This window comes from Arachis ipaensis, chromosome B8 (genome assembly GCF_059453495.1).
Source record: "Arachis ipaensis isolate K30076 ecotype BB chromosome B8, ASM5945349v1, whole genome shotgun sequence".
Taxonomy (NCBI): domain Eukaryota; kingdom Viridiplantae; phylum Streptophyta; class Magnoliopsida; order Fabales; family Fabaceae; genus Arachis; species Arachis ipaensis.
Genome location: NC_142443.1, coordinates 65,914,363 through 65,921,203, shown reverse-complemented (window position 1 = coordinate 65,921,203; position 6,841 = coordinate 65,914,363). Strand labels below are relative to the sequence as shown.

Below are 6,841 nucleotides of genomic sequence, written 5' to 3'. Positions count from 1 at the left end.
AGAAGGATTGGATGCCTTTCAAGAAGCCGCACTCAAGCGCCAGATGTACCAATTTGACTGGGATGCCGTTCTCAGAGTTATCACACTACCTGGCAACAGATGGATCTACGGATACCATCGTACCCGCCCTAAGGGAATTTTGGCTTCAGCACTTACCTTGGAGGCTCGCGTATGGGCACAGATCATGTCCCATTACGTCTTTCTGAGCACTCACGAATCCTCCTTCACTGCGGACATGGCCGTTCTACTATGGTGCATCCTTACAGACCAACCTCTGAATCTACCAAGACATATCCGGAATGCCATGGGACACGTACAAATTGCAGGCAACTTACCTTTTCCCGCCCTGGTCTCAGATCTTGTCTCAGCAGCCGGAGTCTCTTACAAAGCTGGGGACACCAAAGCCATGCTTCCACGGGATGATCAGTATGTCCCTAACGGGAAGTACCTTAGACCTCCAGCAGCCACTATTATCCAGCCTACTGAACCAGTTGAAGATATTCCTTCTTTAACACCACAAGCACCTACAACAGCCCAACTGCTCCATCAGATACTTAAAAAGTTGGATCGGCAGGAACGGAAAGCTAAGCTGAGAGAGCGCCGTAACAAGTGCCGATTCACATACCTCAAGGAGCTGATTATGGGAAAATTCAAGGACTCAGACACCCCGGACTCCACTTTCTTTACCAGCACAGGGAGCCATGATGGTCCCGACTGTGGAGATACTACTACCAGCCCACCTTTGCTCCTGACAGATGGCACCGAGGACGGTGCAAAGCCTTAAGTGTAGGGAGGTAGGTCAGTACCTGACTTCCGGAGGTAATTTTTCTTCCCTAGCACCAATAAATTAGGATATTTAGTTAGTTTTTCTTTTGTAGAATAGGATAAATTGCATAGTAATAGATTAGTTGCATGCATGTTCTGCTTGATTGAAAAGACAATAAGTTTCTTCTAAGACCCTATCTTTGGAACAAAATTTCACTAATTTTAATTAAAACTTATATGTTAAATTTGCTTGAAGTTGTATTTGGAACATGATTTTTGAGCTAAAGAACACACAACCTGTGAGATTTGAGCCTTTATGAATGGTTATATTATTTAACCATAATTATTTTATTCTTGTGTGTTTACTTCTCTATAATTGTAATCTATATTTTGTTTCATCCTATATGTCCAATGTTTATTATATTTATATGTTTGCATATGATTGAGGCCATTATTTGTTTAGCTCACTTATCCAAATAAAGCCAACCCTTTCAATTACCTTTGTTAGCCACTGATGAGCGGATAATTTATACGCTTTTTGACATTGTTTTTAGTATGTTTTTAGTAGGATCTAGTTACTTTTAGGGATGTTTTTAATAGATTTTGTGTTAAATTCACATTTCTGGACTTTACTATGAGTTTGTGTGTTTTTCTGTGATTTCAGGTATTTTCTGGCTGAAATTGAGGGACTTGAGCAGAAATCAGATTCAGAGGTTGAAAAAGGACTGCTGATGCTGTTGGATTCTGACCTCCCTGCACTCAAAGTGGAATTTCTGGAGCTACAGAACTCGAAATGGCGCGCTTCTAATTGCGTTAGAAAGTAGACATCCAGGGCTTTCCAGCAATATATAATAGTCCATACTTTGGCCAAGAATTGACGACGTAAACTGGCGTTTAACGCCAGCTTTCTACCCAAATCTGGCGTCCAGCGCCAGAAAAGGATCCAAAACCAGAGTTGAACGCCCAAACTGGCACAAAAACTGGCGTTCAACTCCACAAATGGCCTCTGCACATGCAACACTTAAGCTCAGCCCAAACACACACCAAGTGGGCCCCGGAAGTGGATTTATACATCAAATACTTACTTATGTAAACCCTAGTAGCTAGTTTACTATAAATAGGACCTCTTACTATTGTATTAGGCATCTTTGGATTACCTTATGATCCTTTGATCACGTTTTAGGGGGCTGGCCATCTCGGCCATGCCTGGACCTTCACTTATGTATTTTTAACGGTAGAGTTTCTACACTCCATAGATTAAGGTGTGGAGCTCTGCTGTTCCTCAAAGATTAATGCAAGTACTACTGTTTTCTATTCAATTCATCTTATTTCGCTTCTAAGATATCCATTCGCACCCAAGAACGTGATGAAGGTGATGATTATGTGTGACGCTCATCACCATCTCCCCTATGAACACGTGCCTGACAAACACTTCCGTTCTACATGAAATTAGCTAGAATGAATATCTCTTAGATCTCTTAACCGGAATCTTCGTGGTGTAAGCTAGAATGATGGCGGCATTCAAGAGAATCCGGAAAGTCTAAACCTTGTCTGTGGTATTCCGAGTAGGATTCAATGATTGAATGACTGTGACGGGCTTCAAACTCGCGAATGCTGGGCGTTAGTGACAGACGCAAAAGGAGGGTGAATCCTATTCCAGCATGATCGGGAACCGACAGATGAATAGCCGTGCCGTGACAGGGTGCGTGAGCATATTATTCACTGAGAGGAGGGGATGTAGACACTGACAACGGTGATGCCCTTGCATAAAGCCAGCCATGGAAAGGAGTAAGACTGATTGGATGAAGATAGCAGGAAGGCAGAGGTTCAGAGGAACGAAAAGCACCTCCATTCGCTTATCTGAAATTCCTACCAATGATTTACATAAGTATCTCTATCCCTATTTTATTATTCATTATTCGAAAACTATATCACTGTTTTATATCTGCCTAACTGAGATTTACAAGGTGACCATAGCTTGCTTCATACCAACAATATCCGTGGGATTCGACCCTTACTCACGTAAGGTATTACTTGGACGACCCAGTGCACTTGCTGGTTAGTTGTATCAAAGTTGTGACAATTTATGAATTGAGATTAGAGCACCAAGTTTTTGGAGCCATTACCAGAGATCACAATTTCGTGCACCAAGTTTTTGGCGCCGTTGCCGGGGATTGTTTGAGTTTTCGGCAAGCTTTTGGTCCGGTAACATCAGTGCCAAGTTTGGATCCGGCAACAACACCAAGTTTTTGGCGCCGTTGCCGGGGATTGTTCGAGTTTGGACAACTGACGGTTCATCTTGTTGCTCAGATTAGGTAATTTTCTTTTTGTTTTCTTTTCAAAAATTTTTCAAAAATATTTCAAAATTTTCTCACTTGTTTTCGAAAAAAAAAATGTTTTCAAAAATATTATTTTTCTTCAGAATTTTGAAGAATGAATTCTAGTGTTTCATGAAGCATGTTGAAGCCTATCTGGCTGTAAAGCCATACCCAAACTACTTTGGGATTGGCATTCAACTAATCACTCCAGTCCATGTAATTATATGCTAAAGCTTGGCTGGCTATTAAGCCATGCCTGACCCTTTGATTGGAGCTTCATATAAAAAATTTTGAAATCCTTATTTTTATTTTTCACAATAATTTTCGAAAAAAAAATAATAAATAAAAATACAAAAAAATTAGAAAATCATAAAAATCAAAAATATTTTTGTGTTTCTTGTTTGAGTCTTGAGTCATGTTATAAGTTTGGTGTCAATTGCATATGCATCTTGCATTTTTTCGAAAATATCATGCATTAATAGTGTTCTTCATGATCTTCAAGTTGTTCTTGGTAAGTCTTCTTGTTTGATCTTGATGATTTTTTGTTTTGTGTCTTTTATTGTTTTTCATATGCATTCTTGAATTCTTAGTGTCTAAGCATTAAAGAATTCTAAGTTTGGTGTCTTGCATGTTTTCTTTGCATTAAAATTTTTCAAAATTATGTTCTTGATGTTCATCTTGACATTCATAGCATTCTTGCATGCATCACATGTTTTGATCTAAAAATTTCATGCATTGCATAATTTTCATGTTTTTCATAAAAATTTTAAAAAATCAAAAAATATCTTTCCTTTTTTTTTCTCTCTCATCAAATTCGAAAATTTGGATTGACTTTTTCAAAAATTTTTAAAATCAAGTTGTTTCTTATGAGTCAAATCAAATTTTCAATTTGAAAATCTTATCTTTTTCAAAATCTTTTTCAAAATTCAAAATCTTTTTCAAAATTCATGATTATTTTCGAAAATTCCAGAAAAATAATTTTCAAAAACCTTTTTCTTATTTTATATCATAATTTTCGAAAATAACATAATCAATTAAAGTTTTGATTCAAAAATTTGAAGTTTGTTACTTGCTTGTTAAGAAAAATTCAAACTTTAAGTTCTAGAATCATATCTTGTGATTTCTTATGAATCAAGTCATTAATTGTGATTTTAAAAATCAAATCTTTTTCAAAAACTAATTTCTATCATATCTTTTCAAAAAAATATCTTCTTATCTTATCTTTTTCAAAATTTGATTTCAAAATATCTTCTCTAACTTTCCAACTTCTTATCTTTTCAAATTTGTTTCAACTAACTAACTAACTTTTTGTTTGTTTCTTAAATTTTTCAAAACTACCTAACTAACTCTCTCTCTCTAATTTTCGAAAATATCTTCCCTCTTTTTCAAAAATTTCTTTTTTATTAACTAATTATTTTTATTTTTTATTTAAAAAAAAATTTTCGAAAAAAATACTAACCTTTTTCAAAAACTATTTTCAAAAATCACTAACTCTTTTTCAAAAATTGTTTTCGAAAATTCACTTCCCCCTCTCATCTTCTTCTATTTGTTTATTGATATACTAACATCTTTCCTTCAACTCTCCAAAAATCCGAACCCCCTCTCTCTCTGAGTTCAGATTTTCTTCCCTTCTTTTCTTCTACTAACACAAGGATCCCTATACTGTGGTATAAAGGATCCATATTATTATTACTATTTTTTCTGTGCCATCTTCTTTGTCATATGAGCAGGAGCAAGGACAAGAACATTCTTGTTAAAGCAGATCCAGAACCTGAAAGGACTCTGAAGAAAAAATTAAGAGAAGCTAAAATACAACAATCCAGAGATAACCTTTCAGAAATTTTCGAACAGGAAAAGGAGATGGCAGCCGAAAATAATAATAATATAAGGAAGATGCTTGGTGACTTCACTGCACCTAATTCCAATTTACATGGAAGAAGCATCTCCATTCCTGCCATTGGAGCAAACAACTTTGAGCTGAAACCTCAATTAGTTTCTCTGATGCAGCAGAACTGCAAGTTTCATGGACTTCCATCTGAAGATCCCTTTCAGTTCTTAACTGAATTCTTGCAGATATGTGATACTGTTAAGACTAATGGAGTAGATCCTGAAGTCTACAGGCTCATGCTTTTCCCTTTTGCTGTAAGAGACAGAGCTAGATTATGGTTGGATTCTCAACCCAAAGACAGCCTGAACTCTTGGGATAAGCTGGTCACGGCTTTCTTAGCCAAGTACTTTCCTCCTCAAAAGCTGAGCAAGCTTAGAGCTGATGTTCAAACCTTCAGACAGAAAGAAGGTGAATCCCTCTATGAAGCTTGGGAAAGATACAAACAGTTGATCAAAAAGTGTCCTTCTGACATGCTTTCAGAATGGACCATCCTGGATATATTCTATGATGGTTTATCTGAGCTATCAAAGATGTCACTGGACACTTCTGCAGGTGAATCCATTCACCTAAAGAAAACGCCTGCAGAAGCTCAAGAACTCATTGACATGGTTGCTAATAACCAGTTCATGTACACTTCTGAAAGGAATCCTGTGAGTAATGGGACGCCTATGAAGAAGGGAGTTCTTGAAGTTGATACTCTGAATGCCATATTGGCTCAGAATAAAATATTGACTCAGCAAGTCAATATGATTTCTCAGAGTCTGAATGGAATGCAAGCTGCATCCAACAGTACTCAAGAGGCTTCTCCTGAAGAAGAAGCTTATGATCCTGAGAACCCTGCAATAGCAGAGGTGAACTACTTAGGTGAACCTTATGGAAACACCTATAACTCATCATGGAGAAATCATCCAAATTTCTCATGGAAGGATCAAAAGCCTCAACAAGGCTTTAACAATGGTGGAAGAAACAGGTTTAACAATAGCAAGCCTTTTCCATCATCAACTCAGCAACAGACAGAGAACTCTGAACAAAATGCTTCTAATTTAGCAAATCTAGTCTCTGATCTATCTAAGGCCACTGTAAGTTTCATGAATGAAACAAGGTCTTCCATTAGAAATCTGGAAGCACAAGTGAGCCAGCTGAGTAAAAGGATCACTGAAATCCCTCCTAGTACTCTCCCAAGCAATACAGAAGAGAATCCAAAAGGAGAGTGCAAGGCCATTGACATAAGCGCCATGGCCGAACCTGTGAGGAGAGAAGAGGACGTGAATCCCAAGGAGGAAGACCTCCTGAGACGTCCAGTGGTCAATAAGGAGCTTCCCTCTGAGGAACCAAAGGACTCTGGGGCCCATCTAGAGACCATAGAGATACCATTGAACCTCCTTATGCCCTTCAAGAGCTCTGATGAGTATTCCTCTTCTGAAGAGAATGAGGATGTTACTGAAGAGCAAACTGCCAAGTTTCTTGGTGCAATCATGAAGCTAAATGCCAAATTATTTGGCATTGATACTTGGGAAGTTGAACCTCCCTTGTTCATCAATGAAATAAGTGATCTGGATCAACTGACATTGCCTCAGAAGAGACAGGATCCTGGAAAGTTCATAATACCCTGTACCATAGGCACCATGATCTTTAAGGCTCTGTGTGACCTTGGTTCAGGAATAAACCTCATGCCCCTCTCTGTAATAGAGAAACTGGGAATCTATGGGGTGCAAGCTGCTAAAATCTCATTAGAGATGGCAGACAGCTCAAGAAAACAGGCTTATGGACAAGTAGAGGACGTGTTAGTAAAGGTTAAAGGTCTTTACATCCCTGCTGATTTCATAGTCCTGGATACTGGAAAGGAAGAGGATGAATCCATCATCCTAGG

At 37.9% G+C, this 6,841-nt stretch overlaps 1 non-coding gene across 1 annotated transcript; it reads right to left on the bottom strand.

Annotated features, from left to right (window-relative positions):
* Nucleotides 1-5,339: 5,339 nt before the first annotated feature.
* On the bottom strand, nt 5,340-5,447 carry LOC148548406 (small nucleolar RNA R71). The gene has a single exon (XR_015897555.1). It is a non-coding gene; the product is annotated as a small nucleolar RNA R71 (small nucleolar RNA).
* Between the last annotated feature and the right edge of the window lie 1,394 nt (nt 5,448-6,841).